Below are 22,070 nucleotides of genomic sequence, written 5' to 3'. Positions count from 1 at the left end.
TGAACAACGGGAGGATAGTGACAGTGACTTTTCATTTCATATTGCTATCGCAAACTTTGATTCTTTTTCTCAACCACCTCATATCCTAAAAATAATAGCAGTTCATGCTTTTGATAAACAAAGTCAAAATTTTCACAGAAAAATTAAATAACCATCTCCTCAACATATCTCCTCTACTTATTCACTGGTTTCTTTTGAATAGTCATTTCAAATCAACAATATAACATTCAAATACAAGAGCTGTTTGAACATCTGTTATTATTAAATCCTTAAGCTTATTGAATCTCTGGGAGACAGGCACACTTTTGTAACAGGAAATTATTACGATGTGACATGTTTAGTGTTGGGAGTATTACATGTTAATAATGGATTGGTAAGGCATTGTCACTATGTAGTTCAGAAAACAGGTTTAGAGACTGGAGTGATAGTATAGCAGGTAGGGCGTTTTGGTTGCACTCAGCTGGCCAGGGTTCAATTCCCAGCATCCATATGGTCTCCTGAACACCACCAGAAGTAATTCCTGAGTCTAAAGCCAGGAGTTACCCCTGAGCATCACCCAGTGTGACCCAAAAAGAAAAAAAAAAAACAGAAAAAAAAGGTTTAAACCAAGTAAGTCGCCTGCGTAGGGTCATAGATTAGCAATTTGTTGAGGCAGAACAGGGATTCAAAAAACATGTTAAAATTTTGATGGAATCTTTGATAGAATCCTTTTTTTTTTTTTGAAGGAAGGCCAGTAGCAAAAGCCCTACTTTTCTTCAGAACACCCTTTCTTGAGGTTTCCAATACACCACCAATGGTTGTACTTCATTTCGCAGAGATGAAGAGGGAAGCTGCCAAGAAAGGGACACTACACTATGACAGGGACACTTACCTGAAGGCGAAAAGCAAGCCTTGAAGCCTCAGCCCCGGGGCCAATCCCTGCGCCCTTGGACCCTCAGCTCTCTGGGAGATACCCGGGTGATTCCTGAGCACCATAGCCAGGTGGTCCTCACACCAAGGCAACACCTGGAAACGAAAGAGAAAACAAGGAGAATATGCCAAACTCGTGTCGCCCTACTTCATTTACTGCTTGTGACAACACAAGAGGGACATTCTCACTGTCCACCAACTGGGCTGCGTATCCCAGGACATCACATCATAGCACCTGAATGAAGCCCCATCTCCCAATGGATGCGTTACTTTGCAAACACTGTCAGACTTTCACATCTCCTCTGAGCTCGACCACAAGGATTATTTATTTACTTTCAGATAAGTCTCAAGAAATCTCTTAAAAGTTATGCACCAAAAAAGCCCTGGCCAAATTATTTAAAGCAACTGGATTCTTTACCTATCGTGATATTTTTATAGATTGCCATTTCATAGAAACTGTTTCTATTCAATATACTTTATTGGAAAGTTCCCTTTTTCTTTTAGGCTCCTGGCTTTTGGATATTCTTAGAAAGTCCAGAGCCGACTCTCTTGGGAGAGTCGATATGTTGACGTCCTAACCACACCGAATCCTCATGACTGAATCTCCACATGCAGAAATGAATCTAGGGTATATCCTCTCTTCCTTCAGAACTGAAGAGAAAACATCTTCAATCATCAAGCTGTGTGATGACTTTTAGAGTTGTAATTTCCGTTCTCTGATTTCTATGGGTGTAAGAACTCAGTTGGGTTTGAATACTCGGAATAACTTCTAAAGACCAGGCTCTTTGGAGACGGCAGAGCTTGTATAAAGCACTCAGTTGTATGGAGCACAAATGGAAAATGTCTCAGATCCAAATTAATTCAGTTGCATAACAGCCAATTTGTAACCAGGACAATAAATAACCACTGACACTGTTTAGATGGGACATAATTTATCAGATAAAAACTGGAGGTCATGATGCATTTAAGACAGCTATTTGCAGAACTGAATTTTGGTGCAAAAATAATTTAGCTGGGACTTTTGAAGCAATTAATTCATTAAAGGCTGCCATTTATCAGCCAGAGCAAGACATTTCTCTTCCCTTCAAATAAGAAACTGGCAATGCCCAACCTATTAGATTCTCCAAGTGTTTTACAATATATATAGTTAAAACTTTAGTGACACAGATTTAAAAAAAGAACAAACAAACTTATCATGTCAAACACTCTCTTAAACAGGCTTTTAGGACATGTTTGCTGACCACATTTTTTTTCAGTTAAAAATATTTTAAAATGAGATAAGGACAAATATATTCAACTGAAAAATGTTCCTACAGAGATGTCACTCTTGCAGCTTGGGTAAATATATCTGGCCCGGCTCAATTTTAGAAGAGTTGAGGGTTTAAGGGTTGGCAAAAAGCAAAATATTCAATAAGTGATTAAGCGATTAAGCGTGGAATATCTGAAGCATTAAATCATTTCTTCTTTTTTTTAATTTATTGAATCCCTGTGGGAAAAGTTACAAAGCTTTCAGGTTTAAGTCTCAGTCATGCAATGATCAAACACATTTCCCTTCACCAGTACTTATCTTTCACCACCAAAACCCCCAGTATACCCCCCTCCCGCCCCTCCCAATGCCTCTGAGGCAGATGAATTCTAATTAACACTCTATCTACTTTGATTAGATTCATTGTTTTGACAAAAGATGCGCCATTATTGTTTAAAGTTTATACCCCCAAATCAGACCTGCTGAAAAGGCATTGTGAAATAATTTGTTTTCTACAGCTGATTACAAGAACCAAATGATGTTGCACGGTCACTATCTCAGCCACACGATTTTGGATTTCTGATATTTTACTTATTAAGCCTGGAAATATTTCTGCCGAGAGGTAATTATGAGATTGGTTTCTGTGGCTCCGGAGCCATGGCCGTTCCGGAGAACCACTCTTGGGGGTCAACTCGTGACCTCAGTAGGGCGTGAAGGACAAGCCAGGAATGCCCCCCTTCCCATGAGGTTTCAGTTGCCCCGTCACCACTGGCTCATACCTGGCTTTCCAAAAAGCTCCGAGGCAGCTGCCATCTTGCTGTCCAGGGGAAAAAGGCGGAAGGGAGCAACACCCTTTCCCTCCCGGGAAGGCACGGTGCCGTGGATTAACACATAGTCCATTCACTTTTCTGCCGCAAGCTGCCAGGCTCTGCATTAAGTCCTTGTGTGAAGCATTAATCATTTCTTAATGAGTAATGTCTACACTGTTGTTATTAGCTATTGTATTTCATAGAAGGGCCATTGACAAAACTATGCTTTTTGTTAGCATATATACATTAGTTTTTAAATTTTGGGCCACACCCAGCTGTGCTCAGGGATTACTCCTGGCTCTGTGCTCAAAGATCACTCCTGGAGTGCTCAGGGGAACATATGTAGGGACAGGAATCGAACCCTACTTGAGCATATGCAAGACAAGGGCATGGCTTTGCATTATTCTGAAATTTGATGTCTAAAAGTTTTGTCAATTGTGGCTAGATTTCTGGTCATGTGCGTTCTTATCAATTTAAATTAAAATATTGCAATGCAAAATCTATTAAGTATAAAATAGTTGATTTCTCATATGACATTTGCATTGGCGTATAAAATTGAATTATTTAGAGAATTAAAATAGGACCAGTCATATGCTGCAGTTTGGCTTCCAAGACCATTTCTCTTTACTCATTAAAGATATTAGCAAATATTTATTTAGTCACTGGTCTAAGCAGTGGGACAGTGGGACACAGGTATAAATTAAATAGGTCAGAACTCTCATTAAAAAACACACAGACATGGAATTAGGAAAAGAAACACACAAACTAAGGAGAAGAGTAGATGAAATGTTTCCATTTTAGTGATGCATACTAGGAAAAAGAGAGAGAGTGTGAGAGGAGTGTCCTGTGTGGTAGGAGGGAGCACGTTCCTTATAGTGAGTAATGAAGGTGGATGCACTCAAGTATGTTTGGAGACCTGGAAACCTGAAATGAGCCAACTCCTCAGAAATGAGTGGCCCACCCGGGAGGCGCCTGAGGACACAGACGTTTTGGCTCTGTATTTTTTTTAAATAAGAAAGCACATAAATTATCCCACTCTGTATTTGAGGGTCACTCCTGGTGGTGCTCCAGATTCTTCCGGAACTCCAGGGACTCACTGTGCAAGACAAGCGTCCGAAAGCCTGGGTTACCTCTCTGGCCCTTTTTGTATCACTTTTAGAACTGAAGATAAATACTGAGATTCTGTCAGTGTTGGGAAGAGCCAAAGGCATCTAAAAAACCCCTCAATGCATGACCCCAAGAGCCAAACCCAAACCAAACAAAATCTTTAAAAAAACCATAAATTCACATCGCATATCAAATTAGTTCACACAAATAAAATCTAAAATTGAAACAGTTATCTTTTCACTATGAACTAAAAGGGTATGAACAATAAAATGTTTGACAGTTCAAAATAACAGAAAAATAGTGTTACAATGAGTGTTTCAATATAAAATTTTCTGACACAGCCCTGAGATTTTAAAAATTAAAATAAATTTGTCTTGACAAATGCATCTAAGAGAGTACAAAAATGTCTATTGGCAGACTACATATAAAATCACATTTTGGTCAAATTGTAGCATGATTTGTATTGAAAGTTTCTAATTGCTACCAGATGTTCAATATCAAATATGTCAAGTTAGGTTAGTGATATTCTTTTTTTTTTAAATTTTATTAGTGAGACATCATGAGGTACAGTTGTAGACTTACAAATTTTTGTGCTTGGGTTTCAATTATACAACGATCAAATACCCATCCCTCCACCATTAGTGATGTTCTTAAGTACATAAGGTGTTCTCCACTTTTTGATCTTTAAAATTTATGTTTTTAGAAATTCCAAATATTTAGAAAAATTCATTTCTGTAGTTATCTTTTTGAAAAACACTATAGGACCTAAAAATACAAAAGTTAAAAAAGATAAATATATCTCAACTAAGCAATGTTAAAGTATATAGTGCTATTAGAGAATCGGAATTTTCTTCTACATTTTCATGGGGAAGTAGGTTCTATTATTTGCAGTAGTTTCCAGATATTGAAAAAATTAAAATTATGTTCATTTTTGCAGAGCAAGCAAAAACTGAGTGGCGTTGTTTGTGATGATCACGTTCTGGTATGATTCGGAAAGCCTATTGGACAGACTTTCATACGAGACCCAATCAGCCTGAGACGCCGAACCATAACATTTAGTTTTAGAACTATAATATTGTAGTCTCTGAAAATGATGGAAATGGAAATGGTTGATAACATTTCAAACTTAGCCTTGTACTTGATATTTTTTTAATCAATATTAAAAGTAATATCTGGCTTTAACAGTATCCAAATCACCTGTCTCTTAGCTGTCTCTTTTCAATATTTGACTTAATGCTAAACAGGTACTTATCTCATCCCTTAATGCTTCTTCTTCTCCTAATAAGTAACCAAATGCCCAACCTCAATGTGTTTGTTACTTTTATTTCAGCAATGCAGTCCTTTCTCTTCTCCCTATCCCGAGATGTTTTCCCTGCACAGAAAATATCCAGGCATTGCTATGGAGATAGGAATTCCTGTCTTGGGCCCAGCCAAGTTTCTCCCTGCATTTTACAATTCCTTTGTCAGCTATAGAAAGGCGCTGAAAGGGATTGCTTTCATGGTAAACACAAAACCAGCCCCAGTAACTAACGCCTCTGCTATTTCTTGATTCTTTTTGGTGTGTGTCTGGTATTTTTCTTAACATTTTTTTTCTTTTTTCTGCTTCCTTTGTGATGGGAGTTGGTGCTGGGCACTCCTGCCTGTTCTCTGTTGCTCAACCCTTATCTGATGGGTCTTTTTATTGTGCTGAAGAAATTGTTTGCCTCTGCCATCTACCTGAGCAGCCGTTTCACAGAACCAAAGAGACTTAGAACATTTTACTGAAATTTCACAATACTTTTTAATTATACACTGTTTTTTTTTTCTGTGCAGGGACAATTAAAATTTCTTCTATATCCAACTCTAAATTCCTTATCACCTCCCCTCCTAGATTTGTAATCTCCTGTTTCTTAAGTCTTAGGAAGCCAAGTACAAACATATAATTCAGTCTGATTGTGGCACAGGATAGTGTGATAGAATCATGTAAAATAGTCACGATCCAAGACAATGAAACTAAACAAAATAGCAATCTCCAATTAAAAATCTGTATATCTCTAACTCTTTACTTGATGAAACATATTTGAGTTTTTATTTTGCATTTAATACATACATAGATGAGTCTAAGATTATTTTTATGTCTGTAGTAAATTCTAATCATATATCATGGTGTGTGAAATTGTTAGTATACTTGAAAATGTTATGAGCAAAACATCAGCGTTATCACATTTTCTTTGGTTTATGTGGAAAATAAATTAATTCAATCATTTATATTATTTTCTCTTTTTGGGTCACGCTTGGTGGTGCTCAGGGATTCTGCCTAGCTCTATGCTCAGGGACCACTGCTGCTAAGGTTCAGGGGATTCGGGGGGCTGGGAGCCAACCCAGGGTCTTGCTTGCCAGGCAAGTGCCCTGCCAACTGTACTATCTCTTTGGCCCTTATAAAGGTCTCCTTCAGCAACACAGTTTACAAGAGCCCATCAACTTTTATTCTTTTTTTCATGTAAACTCTGCCCAAAGTCAGATGTGCTTAACCAATGGTTCCTTAGTACCTCCTGTTAGGAATCAGTAGACTGTGTGTTCGGATATATTCTCTTCTGCTTAATAATTACATCTAATGAATAGAATATTTTCAATAACATCCTTAATATTTTCATATTTATAATGCTATTTTTATATTAGCAGAAACCCATCTTTTAAAAATAAATTCAATCAAATTTGAAATAATGCATGACAATTCTACTGTGTAATTTAAGTTTATGGGTTTCCAAAACATCCATTTACTATATATTTTTTTTTATTTTCTACATTACAGATAGAAAGAGACAATATTACATGGCTTTTCACTTCACTTGTGACATTCCCCAAGGATTTCCAAACCAGACATGGTTGATTCCTAGAATGTCTCTCTCTCTCTCTCAAGAACCATCACATCACAGACAGTTGTGTAATCATGCTGTAACTTAATTATTAATCCTATCAAGTAATGCCTCTCACATTCCAGTGAAGTGCAGTCTGAGCTAAGCACACTATAGGAACTCAAAACTATGGCCATTATTATAATTTTATCAGTACTATCAGAATGAGCAGTTCAATTTTATAATGATTTTATTATCATCTATTTCCATTAGTTGAACTAGTCATAGTATTTATTTCACAGGACCGAGACCATTTTGTACAAGCTTCTGAATCTTGTATTAGTGATTGATCCACGAAGAATGTGCAAGAGAAAGTGCATATGGCAACAATGATAGCACAAAAGGAAACAGTCTGAATGTAACTACTCAGTCAGCACATGCAAATTCTACCCTCACACGCATCCAATCTGCCTTGCCTCTGGCTGACCCCAGTGCCATCCCTGGCACCAAATACAGTCAGTCCCCTGAGCACAGAGCTTAGAGCAGACTCCAAACACAACTGGGTGTGACCTCAAAATAAACAAGAAAAATTTTGTAAAATAATTTTTAAAAATGATCACAACTCAATGGGTCTGATTTTTAAAGTCAACAAGATTTTTACAATACTTGCCACAAAGTCCAAAAATTAGATAAATAGAAAGAGAGGCAATAGAATAATATGTTTGCAATAATTTATAATGATAGAGTATAAGAAGCGGAGATATAGCACAGCGGGTGGGGTGTTTTCCTTGCATGTGGCCGACCTGGGTTGGATTCCTCCATCCCTCTTGGAGAGCCCGACAAGCTACCAAGAGTATCCTGCCCCCACGGCAAAGCCTGGCAAGCTCCCTGTGGTGTATTTGATATGCCAAAAACAATAACAACAAGTCTCACTATAGAGACATTTCTGGTGCCCACCGGAGCAAATCGATGAACAATGGGAGAGCAGTGCTACAGTGCTACAGTATCAGAAATTAATTCTAATTACTTAAATTAATTACTTAAATTATATTAATAATAGATCATTTAATGTGAACATATGTTTTTCGTGAAAATGTCACTACCCCAAAACATTATAAATTGAATGAAGATTACAAACAGATGCCTTTGTTACGTTTAGAAACTAGTATATACTTTTAAATAAAATCACTGTATCACTGTATCACTGTCATCTCATTGATCATTGAATTACTCTAACGTGTGCCAATAATGTCTCTATTCCTCTCAGCCCTGAGATTTTACCATCCTCTTCTTTCTCGTCTTTTCCCAATGATTGGAGGCTCTTTCAGGGTCAGGCGAATGAGACCTGTTGTCATTACTGTATTTGGCATATCGAATACGCCACGGGGAGCTTGCCAGGCTTTGCCCATGTGGGTGGGATACTCTTGGTAGCTTGCCTGGCTCTCCGAGAGGCATATATTTATATATTTTTCCTCTATATTATTATATTTTTCTCTATTATTTGTTGCCTATTGTCTGAACCCCATATATAGGCAACAAATAATAGAGAAAAATATGTAAAATATGTAGTAATAGTGGAAAATGGGTAGGAAGTGTCTTATAAAGTGGCCAGGTGGTCTGGAAAGGGCCTGAAGCTTGGCGGTGGTTGGGTAGTGGAGGTCAGCTGTTGGGGCTGGGTCCGTTGGGGCAGGGAGGACTCTCACTCGCCCCACAGCCTGGCGGGTTTATTTATAAATAAAATAATGTTTGAAATACTTTAATAAAAATTCATAATGTCATATAACAGCAGTTAACTCATCATATAACTGAGCTTATAATTTTTTTCTATATGGCTTTTTTACACCTGATATTTTATATCCATATATAACTGTTTAGTCATTTTCAACTTCAGTTATACTATGGATTGATATCCAGATAAAATAATACCTGGCATTAGATTACCTATTTTATTAAAAAGCATAGATTATTAGAATACTTGTAATTATCCTTAATGATAACAGTTATTTTATTTTCTATTCAAAACGTTATGAAAAATTAAAAAGAACAAGACATATTAAATACAAACTCTTACAAATCCAATGATATAAAATATAAAAATGTCGTAGACCATATGGCATTATTCTCAAGATTTAGTATGAATTATACAGTACAATTGGTTTATTGATAGAAAAGTAGAGCTGCAGGTGTTTCAACTATTTTATTTTGTATTCATTCATTCATTTATTTATTTAAGATATTTTACTTTTTATTTTTTTTTACATTTTTATTAGTGAAACACCATGAGGTACAGTTGTAGACTTACAAATTTTTGTGCTTGGGTTTCAGTTATACAATGATCCAGTACCCATTTCTCCACCAGTGCCCATTCTCCACCACCACTAATCCCAGTATCTTAAAGTCTTTTCATAACCCTGTGTTTTATTTATTTTTTCGGCCTGTCAAAAGTTTTGTAACAAGTTTTTTTTTTTGAAATTTAGATTATGTATTTTAAAGTTTTTTTTTTCTTTTTTTTATTAGTGAAAAACCATGAGGTACAGTTATAGGCTTACAAATTTTGTGCTTGGGTTTCAGTTATACAATGATCAAGTCCCCATATTAATTTAATTATATTTTCCCAGATCATCAATGGGCAAATTTTTAAAATAAGAATATGTTATCAGCTATGAAGTATAATAATTTGTACTTATTTGGTAATCCCTAATAGATTACTACCAAAAATAAACAATAAAAATAATTTCAGTTCAAAATAAATAAATTTTAGTCTTGGATCTGCTATGATATCCTGGGGATACATATTTCAAGATTCTAATACCAGGTTGACATATGAGAATTTAAAATGTTTTGGTAATTAGTTACAGTTTGCCTCCAAAAACATTATACTACAGTAATGTTTGAAAACACTCATTTCACCATATGCTCTCTATTACTGTGTGTTATCAATTAATTTTACACCAATTTTGGAGGTGAAAATGATACCGCATTTGTTTTATATTACAAGTCAATGATACACAAGATGCTAACTCTTTTTTTCAAATGTTTCTTGGCCATTTTTATGGTTCTTATTTCATAGGATGGTTTACTCTATTTAATTGTTACCTTTTTAAAAGTAGTTGTTTCCAACATTTTTAAATGATTTTTAGTAGTATTACTCAATCTTTATAAGTGTGGCAGTTAGTGGAGCTCTGAAAATAGTTTCTCACTGCAGTATCAGAATTTTTCAAAATGTATCTTCACTTGTTCCTATGACCTGATGCTCTTTTAGGTCATCCTGACTGCAGGAGGTTGTGTAGGTACAAAGGGCAAGATTGTTGGCTGCATTTTCCATGAACATGAAAGATCTTATGGTGAAAAAAAATTTTTCACATATGTTTGGAGCCATAACACAGCGGGTAGGGCATTTGCCTTGCACACGGCCAATCCCGGTTCAATTCCTCTGTCCTTCTCGGAGAGCCCGGCAAGCTACCGACAGTATATTGCCCACACAGCAGAGCCTGGCAAGCTCACTGTGGCATATCCAATATGCCAAACACAGTAGCAACAAGTCTCACAAAGAAGAGGTTACTGGTGTCCACTAGAGCAAATCGAGGAACAATGTGGGGGACAGTTCAGTGCTACAATTTTATTAAAGAGGATAAAGTGTTACTAGACACAATGGGGGGGGTTTATGAAATGAAAGAGAAGACTATTGAGCTATTAGGGGACCTAAAACAGGAGGCAAAGGTGAAAAATGAAATTGAAAAACAGATTAGCGTGAGAATCTGCACCAGACCCATGAATCTCTCTTCTTACACAAAGAAATTGAAGGCACCAGAGAATGTAAAGCATCCCTGATAGCACACAGGGAAAAAAAAGATGGGATATCAGAACTATAACACCCAAATAAAGGTTGTACTGAAGGATGGATGGATGGATGGATGGATGGATGGGAAAAGGGATGGAAACACGAGCTGTATTAGAATGTTTTATAAACACGTCAGTGGGTATTCCATGGGAGTTACATGATTGTGTCAATATTTGCCCAAAAAGAAAAAGCAAAGAATTCTGGACTAAGAAAACAGAGCAACATCTCATTGCTAAGACAATATATTATATTGTGTTTTTTAGTAGATAATCTAGCTGTGAGGGAATTACTGGTTTACTTGACATGCTACTAATTTCAAAACTAGATGAAATATACTTTCCATTATGCAAATTCATTTTATTGCTCATTATCTTACCTCAAGTGACTAGCAAAAATATTTCTCTTAATTTTAGTCGATCTTAGGTAGGTGTTTTTTAAGTAAAAGAAATTAAGTTACTTTTAATGTATTTAATTACTGGTAAAGGCATATGATTTGCTTGAGCGGGCCCAGTAATGTTTCCATCGTTAGACTTGTTGTTACTGTGTTTGGCATATTGAATACGTTAAGGGGTCCTTGCCAGGCTTTGCCATGCGGCGAGATACTCTCGGTAGCTTGCTGAGCTCTTTAAGAGGGTCGGAGGAAATCGAACCCGGCTTGGTCAGCCAGCTGCGCGCACAAGGACATTTGCCCTACCGCTGTGCTATCGCTCCATCCCTAAGGCATATGATATACATTGATATCGAATATAGTTAAAGATTAATAATGATAAAATACATACAAGAGTAATTTAGATATAATTTTGTATGTCAAATAAAGGGATAATATCTAAAATATAAAAGACACTTTAACCTCTATAGATCCAGGAGAGGAAGATTTATAACAGTGAAGGTAATAAGGGATGTTGGTTATTTATACTGGTGTTTCCTCAACATTTTCTATGTTCCTCTTCCAACTTTAATTCCTTCCTGGGATCCCTGTCCTACTGGGTGGCTCTGTAGTCTTGTGCAATGCACCTCTTTACTTAGGTGACACTCATTTATGCCTCCCTTGGAATATCAGTTGGGTGTCATGTGGACCCCTGGTCGAGGAACATTGATCTGAATCCCTAAATCTTTTGTGCAATCAAAAGAACATCTCTACTCTTTGCATGCTAGAATTCGTCAAGCAAAGTCCCTAATTTACAAAGGTTGATTCTAATTCAATAAGAGAAAAAAAACATTTAATAATTAAAATACAATTTGTGTCAAGTCTTAATGCTAGGGGAATTGAGTGAAGAATAAAAAGAAACACTTGCTCAGAGTATGCTAAATTTTAGGGTAAACAGGAAAGTGCTTACTGAAGAAGGTGGGGATGGCAGTGGGGGGGGGAGACTTAGACGACAAAAGGTGGCATAGACTCATAAAACTTGAATCACTTGATCACTTGACTTCCCGTTAGTCATCGATTTAGAAGTCGCCAGTAATGTCTCCATGTGTCCCTGTCGCGTAGCCCAGTGGCGTCTGTTCATTCTAGGAACATGAAGATCCTCAAACTAATTGTTCAGGGTCTTAATGAAGAAGGCTGACCATCTGGTAGGTGGGCAGTCATGCGGTCTTTTGACGTCTGGTGGAATCTAGTCGGTAACGGCTCTAGTCCAGCAGTCATCTCCAAATCTCATTATATGTCCAGCCCATCTGATTTTCGATGCCTTGGCAAATGAGACAGCGTCCCTGAGGTCGGAACTCTGGATTCTTTCTCTCATTTGAGTGAATCGTGATATTGCAAGCATAGCTCTTTCGATTCCTCTTTGGGAGACCCACATAGCGTTCTCATCCTGTTTGCATAGGGCCCAGGTCTCTGAGGCGTATGTTAATGCAGGAAGAATAGTGGAATAGAAGAGATGTGCCCAGAGCCGGAGGTTCTTTGTCCTTTTAGCTATTTCTTCGATGCTCTTGAAGGCTTTCCAAGCCACTCTCTTCCTCCTGCGCAGCTCAGGTGACAGGTCATTCATCATGTTGACTTCTCGACCTAGGTACACATAACTGTTGCATTCAGAGATGGTCGTTCCATTGAGAGTGAATGGAGCATCAGGAACAAGGCAGTTTCTCATAAACAGTGTCTTCGTAAGATTCAGCTGTAGTCCTACCTTTCCACACTCACGGTCGGAGTCGGCCAGCATTTGTGAATGGTGCAGTCAATTAGACGATTCCAAGAGGCTAAGTTCTGATTCCTGTGTTCAAAGGCTCATCCTAGCTGCTCTGTGGGAACTGGCTGGTTTAAGGTTGATAGTGCTCGAGGAAGATGGTGGATTATCATCAGATCCATCAATGTGAGAGAAAATCCTGGCTCAGTCCACTGTGGGACCGCCAGAACTCAAGAGTAAGTGGGAAAATTACATCTACACATTTTTTTGAGACTACAAATAGAGTCCCTAAGAGACTGAAGAGGAGTTTTAAATGGCACTCTTTGTGACGGGTCTGCTATTTACGGAATTGGAGAATTCTGATGACACAGCTCACTGGAAGTAGGGGACAGTCATGGGGGATGGGAGGTGACTAGGAAGGCTGGAGGAAGCTGCTGTTATCCAGGTGGGACTGTGACGGGGTTCTTTTCCTTCCCAAGCTGTGTCTATTCTAGAACTGTAGGCCAGGTATTGCTTGTATACCACAGATTTGACTTCTTCAGTTTCTCTCAAGAGAACTACCATTCCCAGGCTTGCTTTATAGTTCGAGTTCAGTCTTGGCTGTCTACTCAGGCATCACTTCTTGGTGCTCTGGATACCATATATAGTGACAGGGAAAGAAGGAGAGTGATTCATGTGGATGTCACTGTCACTGTTACTGTCCTCCCACTGTTCATCGATTTGCTCAAGTGGGCCCAGTAACGTCTACATTTTGAGATTCGTTGTTACTGTGTTTTGTCTTATTGAATACATCATGGGTATCTTGCCAGGCCTCGCTGTGCTGGAGAGATACTCTTGGTAGCTTCCCGGGCTCTCCGACAGGGTTAGAGGAATCGAACCCGGCTCTGCCAGGCCGGCTGCATGCAAGGCAAACGTCCTACTGCTGTGCTATCGCTCCAGCCCATGTGGACGTAGGTGAACTTAATACCTGTAGTCTCTGATCCTGAGTTGTAAGTTACCTAAGAGTTAATTTTAAAAGAATGGTGCACATTCCTTGTTTTAGGGAGTATGGGAAAGGATTTATATATACAATAAAACAACGTCAGCCCTTATTCTCAGTCTCAGAGATCATTGGGGATCTGTATGTGTGTGTGTATGGGTGTATGCTGTCTATGTGTGTGTAGTATATCATCAAATGATTCTAGGTCAGGAATTTTTCCTTCTTATTGTCTTAAGATCCATCACTATGCCAGCAGGCACACTGCACAGAGGCAATCATTTTTGTTAGTAATTAGCTATGTGAATGTGTACAATGGAGCATCTAAAAATGGATTTTGAATGTGTGGTAGAAAATGATTTTTCACAGAAATTGGGAAATACAATGTTACATTTACAAGCTTGTATGACAGCACTAATCGTTAATCTCAAGATTTATAGAAATGCTTTAGAGGTTCAACTGCGAAACAGTAGCTTAGGACCACTTAAAAACAAGCTAGCATAAAGGAGAGTCACAAGATAGTCATATATTTGTGGAAGTTTCATTGGAATATAAAGATTAGAAACACCCTTACATCAGGAAGCAAGGTTATTTCTCAGTGTGTTTTTTTTTCCTTAACCACTATAAACCCACTACAGATAGCAACACAATTTTTAATAAAAGTTATCAAAACCGCTCTCTCCTCTGGAAAGAAAGATGGCGGCCACAAGGGAGCCTTGTGGACAGCAGGTATGAGCTGGAGGTGGGGGTGCGACTGAAACCTCATGGGACAGGGGGCATTCCGGCCCATCCTTCATGCCCTACCGAGGTCACCAATTGCCCCCACAAGTGGCTCTCTGGCACGGCCACGTCCCCAGAGCACAGAAACCAATCTCTTAATTATCTGACTCTCAGTAGAAACACTTCCAGGGTTAATAAGTAAAATAGCAGAAATCCAAAACCACACGGCCACGATAGCGGCTGAGCAACATCATTTAATTCTTGAACCCAGCTGTAGAAAGCAAATCATTTCACAATGCTTTTTCAGCATGGCTGATTTGGGGGGGGGTAAACTCTAAATAATAATGGTGCAACTTTTATCAAAACAAGGAAGCTAGTCAAAGTAGACAGAGTGTTAACTAGAATTCATCTGCCTCACAGGCATTAGGGGAGGTGAGGGGGGGTTATTGGGGTCCTTCGTGGTGAAAAATAAGTATTGGTAAAGGGAAATGCGATTGATATTTGCATGACCGAGACCTAAACCTGAAAGCTTTGTAACTTTTCCCACAGCGATTCAATAAATAAATAAAAACAAGTCATCAAATTAAAGGTAGAAGTAACAGATACATCAATCATAATAAAACAGTATTCGGATATACAGGATGGTCTAGGCATTAACTAATATATGCTAATGCACGTATATTTTCTTATTTGCCTTCAGGGCAAATTAAATATAAATATAAAAAGAATCTCTATTTTGAAGGTTGGCAGGACTGGAGCCATAGTACTGTGGGTAGGGTGTGAGCCTTGCACACAGGCAACCCAGGTTCAATCCCCAGCATTGTATATGGGCCCTAAGCCCTGAGCACAGATTCAGGAGTAACCCCTGAACACAGAGCCAGTAGTAACCCTTAGCAAAAGCAGTTCAGAATAGCCCCAAATAAACAGATAGAAAAAGAAAGATCGGTTTAACTGTTCAACTGAACTAAAAAAGATTTTGTCAAGTTCACTTGACTATAATAATTCAACTTGTAAAATAATTTTGACAAATTCTATAATAATTTTAACAATTATTTATATAAATGAAATCATTTATATAACATAATTTATTACTTAATTATAACTATTTAATAGTCATTACATGATAATATATAATTCAAGTTGACATAATAATTTTGTCAAGTTCACTGTGTCAAGAATTTTATTATCTTTTTTTGAAACCTTTCAAAAATTACTAACACTTCACAATTAATATATATACGTATATATACATATATACGTATATATAGGTTTTTGGGATCACACCTGGCGATGCACAGGGGTTACTCCTGGCTTTGCACTCAGGAACTACTCCTGGTGGTGCTTGGGTGCTTGGGGGACCATATGGGATGCTGGGAATCTAACCCGGTCCGTCGTGTGCAAGTCAAACACCCTACCTGCTGTGCTATCGCTCCAGTCCCACACAATAGTTTTAAGAAATTCTACTGAACTAGTTATATATACAGAGAGAATATTTTAGATATAAATTATAGATATATTATATTCTATGTAATACATATATATATTTCTATTCACGACAACCTATAGAAATATATGTGGATTTTTAGAAATCATGGCCAAGTTTATACATCTACCTTTATGTATTTATTCACAGAGGATGAAGTAAATATGCTGTTTCCATAATATAAATTTTATTTAACCTCCTTCTCTATAGAACTGTTATCCCAGCATCTAAAATTATCACTGAAGGTAGAGAAGTAGATATTAATATTTTCTTGCTCTGCTCTCTCCTCAGGGGATGACTCCTTCCAGGTCTCAGGGGACCATATCCAACACCAAAACTTGAACCAGATTCAGGTGCATGCAAGGAAAATACCTTAGCTCCTACCCATGCCTCCAGCCCCAGTGAGTCTCTGAGATAATTGTCTCCACTACCCCAAAGTATATCCTTTCATTTCCTTTATCTTTTTTACACACCTATGCATGAACCAGTAACCCATAGGAAAGGTTCTTTCCAACTTTGGGTCTTCAATAGGATCCAAGACAAAAGAACAATTTTGTCTTGCAACTAATGGAAACTTTTTGGATAGCTTCATTCTTTTCCATAGACGCACATGTGTCAGAAGCTGGAATTGAGTTTTCTTCATCTGACAACCCAGCTTAGCTTCAAGGAAGGGAGAAATCTGTGTGACGATATACGGAGCTTCTCCTAATGTGTCAAATAAATTGAAATCTATAAGTTACAGAGGGAGACAGAGAATATGAAGACTCGGTGCAGTCTCTGTGAGCGACGGTATAGGACCACAGCCAGGCTCACATAAGTGCACAGCACAGAGACTCTGACGGGTATTTCAGAGGAGAGAAAACTGCCACTGAAGGACAAAGCCCAGTGCTCATCAGGGAACCTTTGGGGACACTCTTCTGGCGCTAAACAGACGCGATTCTGCCTTTTCAACTCTGCAGTTCCACAGCTGTCAAGCCATTCTCCACAGAAGACCCTGGGAACTTTGAAATCAAGTATCCCTCCCCCAGGCCCCCACCCCTCATGGAAGCAGATGCTGTTATGTGTGCAGGGGACAGAGGAAATGCACCACAGCGCACACGGGTAACTGTGTTGAAACCTGGAGAGAGCAAAGCTCACACTTCACGTTCTGCTGAGAGATGCATTGTCACTAGCTCCACCAAAGTGCAAAGGCGAGAACAACTGTTCCCCTTGGTCCTATGTTCAATGCGATTTTTGTTGGCCACAGACTACAGGCTACGTCCAACATTTTCAGATATATTTGTGGTCTCTATGGAATCGCCTTTCCTGGATGGTTACTTTTGCTATTAGGTAGTGTCTGCTTACTTTCTAAAATAATTTGCTTTAGCTGATTTTCTTTAAGTACAACACAATCACAATTTATTATTTTGATCCAATGACTAAGATTCCCGAGGACAAATTTAAAAGAAACAAAAAAGCATTTGAGATCATTTCATTACCATATTCATCTCAGGAATAACAAACTGAATTCCTGAATTAAACACAACTATTTTCCACCTCACAGAAAAGAAAGAAAAGTTTTCCTTAAGTAATACTTAAAAACACTGCAAACAGATGGTTATGTCCAGAAAGTTTCTTCAAACATGGCCCTTTCATGACACAGAAACAGAAAAGTAGGATTTCCTTTTAAAAATCAATCGCTTTCCAATAACAAATTATCCCTCGGGATTTTAAATTATAATTGATGCCAGTAATGATGTCTGCAGTTAAGGGAATAAGAAAAATGTTTTTATTTTGTGTATTACGTTCAGAAAAAATGGCATTGATAAGAAAGAAGGTAACAAGTCTGAGGTGAAAATTGCAGGAATATTCATGCAATTCTGAGTACCTTAAAAAGTTGATCTGAATTGCTTGCATCAAAGAGAAAATAGACTCTTTAATGATCACTTCTCTGACAACTAACAGTAACATCATTTCTAGCTCTGACTGCTAAAATTAGGTGCCTTCCTCTTGGAAACACACATTCCCTGACAACAGCGTGCCGCCAGCCTCCACCTCGAGGAGGGGGCAGTAATAATTCATCTTTAAAATGAGCAATTTCTGTGATGAAGGAAAAATGCTACTTAAGAAGGGGCTGGTGTCAGAATCATAAAATAGCGGGCCATCCTAATGACTTCAGCATTGTTCAGTGAAATGTTTGCCCTGATCTTTCAATAGAGTGATGCACATTTTCCAGATATTCTCTTATTAGCACTCCATCCCAGGAAAAGAGACCTTCATCGATGACAAAAGTGCCTTAAACAACGAGTTATAAAATTATGCTTTCTTGAATAAACTACCCCAGCAAATATACTTGTTAGAAGTGCAAACAAATGACTTTCAACCGCTGCCATCAGGCTGGGAGCTGTAGATAACCGAACTGGCAGCCGTGCCACCATCCTTTGCCTGGCAGCGAGGAGCAAGACGGTGGGAACTTGTGAGACCATCCATCACGGCTTGTCACCTGAAGACATCAATAAAAATGCAGCATTTCCCCCCATCTATTAGGAGGCTGGCCTGTCTATTTCGAGTCCCCATGGCAAAATCATGGCTCAAACTCAGCCTTTTAAATGTATCCGTGAGTCGCCGTGCAGGCAGAGTCCAACATCCATTCTGCCCATTTAGACAAAATGCGCTGAGAAAATTAGGTCCAAAATGAGAGGAAGAGAGGAATAGTGACAGAAATAATATTAAGTTAAAAGCCTCAATTTCATAAATCATGGTAATTTGACAGATCAATGTGTTAATGGGCAAGGATTTGCATTGATTATGGCTATAGAGAATCACCAAAATGTCACAGGAAGATGGGAAGAATTCTCCTCTTTTGAAATATTTTGTTCAAACTAACTCTTGGTGGAAGCAGGGCTTGAGAACGAATCCAGAGCTGGGTCTCTATTTTAAACTATCTCTCTGCAGGACTACAGAACATCAGCATGTGAAGGTTACATGCGATCTCTGTCATAAACTTCCCTATGATTTTGTTTTCATTTTACAGGTGTTTTTTTTCCTTTTTTGGGTCACACCTGGTGATGCACAGGGGTTACTCCTGGCTCTGCACTCAGGAATCATCCGTGGCGGTGCTCAGGGGACCCTATGGGATGCTGGGAATCGAACCTGGGTCGGTCACGTGCAAGGCAAACGCCCTACCCGCTGTGCTGTCACTCCAGCCCATTTTGCAGTTTTTAATCAAGCTGTATATAACTTTATTCCTGCATCTTCTCAAGTGATTCTTCCCTATATTTGCCCTTCTCCTTTTCTACTTGGCGAGGCTTGGCTTTGTGTTCAAGGATCTTTTTGCGATCTTTGTCTGGTTTTAGGCTAGTGATAATCACCTTCCTGGGGTGAATGCCCACATGGACAGTTGTGCCACTTGCCTTCTCCGGCTGGACTTGTTCAATATAGATAAAATATTAATTTATTTATTTATGTTTGCTTTTTGGTTCACATCCGGCAGCACACAGAGGTTTCTCCTGACTCATGCACTCAGGAATTACTCCTGGCGGTACTCAGGGAACCATATGGATGCTGGAAATCGAACCCAGGTCGGCCGCATGCCAGGCAAACACCTTACCTACTGTGCTATCGCTCCAGCCCCAAAATATTTCTTCCTGTAAACTACTTTCCCAATTTTCTGACCTTTGTAGTGTCCTCTCACAGCCTGAACCTCATCGCACTTCTGGATTGGCATGAATCACACTGTACTTCTGTGTCAGTTCTTTGGAAAGAGGGGAAGGCATAATCTTCCTACGAATGTTGGAAGGTGCATTGAAATGCCTCTTATGGTTCTTGCTCTGGTCAGAAGTCACAAAAGGATGGAACTTCATTTTGCAGTTACTACCTCAGTAACGGCTGCAGAAGGGAAAAGAGCCCTATGATTTTTTTAAATTTATTTTTTGTATTTATTTTTTTAAAATTTTTATTAGTGAGACACCATAAAGTACAGTTGTAGACTTACAAATTTTGTGCTCAGGTTTCAATTATACAATGATCAAATACCCATCCCTCCACCAGTGCCCATTTCCCACCATCACGGATCCCAGTATCCCTCCCACCCCCATCCCCCCATCCCACCCTGACTCTGTGGCAGGGCATTCCCCTCTAATCTCTCTCTCCTTTGGATGCTGTGGTTTGCAAAAGAGGCATTGAGTGGCAATGATGTTCGGTATATAGTCTACTTTCAGCATGCATCTCCCATCCTGGGCGGATCCTCCCAACACCCTTCATTTGGTGCTTCCTTCTCTATCTGAGCTGCCTTTTCCCCTAGCATGTGTGGCTGGCCTCCAAGCCATGGAGCAAAATTCCTGGTACAAATCTTGGCCCTATGATTTTTTAATCAGTTTTTTTGAAATATATACAGACCCATCATAGTTATGGAACAAAAGCTCTGAAGTGCACCTTGCAGATTTGACCCATGAGAGAGAAAACCCACAGATCCCTCTTGGAGAAAATAAACATTCACTTAATGAAAAAGGACAGTTTTATTACGCTATTCCTCTGTTTGGTTTGCTTTTGCAGTCATGCTTGGTTGAGCTAAGAGCACACTCCTGGCTCTGTGCTGAGCATCAAGCAGCCTAGGTACAGTGCCCACACTCAAAGTGGGGCTGGCAGGATGCAAGGCAAATGCCTCAACTCCTGAACTGCATCTCTGGAAAATTTCTACAACTTTAGAAGTCTTCATTAGTTCTCTTTTCATGATTCTTTTCTTTCTTTCTTGCCTTCCTCTTCATTTCTTAATTATAGTTGGGTAACATGGTTGAAACAGTGTTTTTTTTTATTCCTTTGGGTATCAAGATGCTAGCTGGCCAATGCCACCAAAATGCCAAACACCCTTTGCTGTCCTCCTATGGCACTTCTTGGATCTTTCCTCTTCCCTGTGCCTCAGTGACTGCTAATAACTGTAGCCAGAAAGTAGTCAAAGTTCAGGAATTTGTTTCACCGGACACTGTCCATTCCTTTTCTTTGTTTCTTTATATGTCACTTTCCAGAGATAATGTGGTATATATTTCACTTCAAAGGAAATTTGGTGATGATTAGTTTTTGCACAATTCTTTTCAAATAACAAAGCATCCTCTAAAAAGATATGCATCTCATGGCAGAAGAAAATCATGATGAAGGAACTCTGATCTATGAGCATAGTCAATCTTCAGTGTTTTTTTACTAAAGTTAATCATTTTGAAAGGATGAATTTGAACCAGTTGAATGCTCTCTTGGTGCATATTGTCCCTGTGCAGGACAATGATAAGGAGTCTTGAGATGAGTGTTAAACTCAGCACTGTGGCCAAGTGTTGATTGAAATATTCTTGGAAGCACCACCTGGGCATCTCATGAGATCAGTCATCTATTTATCATTGTTGATTTTTGTGCCCATTTTATGTACAATAGAGAAGTACAATGGAGTCAGTCAAAGTTTGAGTTTTTAATTCCATTTGAATCTCTGTGTATGTTTACTATAGCAACCTGGAAGAATTAGTCTTGTTAGATTTTGTTTTTTGGAGGTGAGAGAAATCATTAGGGGAAAAAGATTTAAGCTTTATGAATTCTACAGGAAATAAACAATAGCATGTTATTATTAAATACAATATAATTATGTATGTACTTGACCTTATTGAAAATTTTATTGCTGGATTATGTGCTGCTTAGAATACTTTTTAATGGAAAGAAATTTTCTCAAGTAATAAAATGATACCAGCTTAATCAAAAAACAACTTATCTTCTGTTTCAAATGCCTGGAATTCTTAAATAATCACTTCACTTAATCACGTAATCCCCGTTATTCATCGATTTATTCGAGCGGGTGCCAGTAACGTCTCCATGCATCCCGGTTGCATGCTAGCGTAGCCCAATGGTATCTGTTCGTTCTAGGAACATGTAGAGCCTCAAACCGATCATTCAGGGTCTTGACGAAGAAGTCTGACTATCCTGTAGGTGGGCATCCATGTGATCTTTTGATGTCCCGTGGAATCCAATCAGTAATGGCTCTAGTCCAGCGGTTGTCTGTAAACCT

At 38.6% G+C, this 22,070-nt stretch overlaps 1 pseudogene; it reads right to left on the bottom strand.

The window, feature by feature from the left end:
• Window positions 1–19,264: 19,264 nt before the first annotated feature.
• Window positions 19,265–19,890, bottom strand: LOC130042369 (60S ribosomal protein L26-like; annotated as a pseudogene).
• Between the last annotated feature and the right edge of the window lie 2,180 nt (window positions 19,891–22,070).

This window comes from Sorex fumeus, unplaced genomic scaffold, assembly GCF_029834395.1.
Source record: "Sorex fumeus unplaced genomic scaffold, SorFum_2.1 ptg000099l, whole genome shotgun sequence".
Taxonomy (NCBI): Eukaryota; Metazoa; Chordata; class Mammalia; order Eulipotyphla; family Soricidae; genus Sorex; species Sorex fumeus.
The sequence above is the reverse complement of the archived record's forward strand: the minus strand, read 5'-3'. Positions and strand labels throughout refer to the sequence as shown.